Raw genomic sequence first — 1,610 nt, forward strand, 5'->3', positions numbered from 1 at the left:
ACGCCCACACAGCCCCTTCTCTTCTCAAAGGATAGAAACATACTCTCCTACTGGAGTCCTTTCTGATGGTGCAGGACTCCCGGGGGAAGTCTGCCTCCGCTACCATTGGTGTGGGCGTCCAGGCCTCCGAGGCCTACACCCATTGGCTCTGAGCCCCACTGTAATAAACTGACGCCCTCCTGTCAGCCACCCTTCACTGCCATGTTTGTACCACTAATGGGGCTATTAGTTGCAACCTGAGTTTTTGTCAAGGCGATTTTGAGAGGGGGATGCTGGGGAAGGCTGGTGGAGTGGAGGGTGTAGGGGATCAAAAGACTTAGATTAAACCCTGCTGGCGATTGGAGATATGACCTTCCTGGGCCTCGGTTTCCCCACCTGAAGAATGATGAGGTTGGACTAGCTCCAGCTTCTTGGATCTTAGTCATGAACCAATGACCACGGAATAATCACTGTCCTGAGCCCTTGAGGGCTTGCTGCTTGATTCACTTTGCCCTGGAGAGGCTTGGTCTGGTCCTGAGGATGTGAATGAAAGATGCAAGGGACAGTTCTCCACCAGGTGGGTAACAGAAACCATCACTTTTCACAGAGTGAGCTGGTCAAAAGTATGCTTTGCACACAGATAGAACACCCATTGGAGCTTCCCTGGTGGCTCAGAGGGTAAAGCGTCTGCCTGCAATGCAGGAGACCCAGGTTCAATCCCTGGGTTGGGAAGATCCCCTGGAGAAGGAAATGGCAACCCACTCCAGTACTCTTGCCTGGAAAATCCCATGGACGAGAAGCCTGTAGGCTACAGTCTATGGTAGGCTACAGTCTATGGTAGGCTACAGTCTATGGGGTTGCAAAGAGTCGCACACGACTGAGCGACTTCACTTCACTTTCAGAGCACCCATGGTGGCAGTGAATCAAAGGCAGTTTGGTGTATCTGCTGATGGTGGATGGCAGCACGTGAGCATGGGATGGGCACCTAGGAATACACCTCAGTCAAGGGCCTGTGGCAGTTTATTGGGTAGTCTTAGGGACCTCGGGAAACCTGTTGCTGCTGTTTAGTTGATAAGTCATGTCCAACTCTTTGTGACTCCATGGACTGCAGCATGCCAGGCTCCCCTGTCCTTCACTATCTCCTGGAGTTTGCTCAATTCATGTCCATTGAGTTGGTGATGCTATCTAACCATCTCATCCTCTGCCACCCTCTTCTCTTTTTGCCTTCAATCTTTCCCAACAACAATAATAGGAAATACAAAGCTCCATTAGGGGGCATAAAGAGAGGCCTGGTATATAGAGAAACATGCCTTGTTCTTAGATATGAAGATTCAATGTTGAAAATACATCAATTGTTAAAAATTGATCTATACATTCAATAAAATCTCAAAATTTCTAGAAGCATTCTTGAAACTGGATAAAATTATTCAAAAGATCATCTAGAAGAAAAAGTACATGGCAAGAATATTCAGAGAGAAAGGCAATAAGGACAAACTCTCCCTGCTGGATAGAGAAGCATATTGTAAAGTTCTTACACAGGGAAAACACCCAACAGATCAATTGATTAAAGCATAATGTCCCCAAATATATATGCAAATTTAGTATATGATGAAGTTGATATTTCAAATCAG

General features: G+C 46.7%; 1 non-coding gene across 1 annotated transcript; it reads left to right on the plus strand.

The window, feature by feature from the left end:
• Positions 1-639: 639 nt before the first annotated feature.
• On the plus strand, positions 640-711 carry TRNAC-GCA (transfer RNA cysteine (anticodon GCA)). The gene has a single exon. It is a non-coding gene; the product is annotated as a tRNA-Cys (tRNA).
• The last annotated feature ends 899 nt before the right edge of the window (positions 712-1,610 follow it).

The sequence above is a fragment of the Odocoileus virginianus genome, unplaced genomic scaffold, assembly GCF_023699985.2.
Source record: "Odocoileus virginianus isolate 20LAN1187 ecotype Illinois unplaced genomic scaffold, Ovbor_1.2 Unplaced_Contig_42, whole genome shotgun sequence".
NCBI classification, from domain to species: domain Eukaryota; kingdom Metazoa; phylum Chordata; class Mammalia; order Artiodactyla; family Cervidae; genus Odocoileus; species Odocoileus virginianus.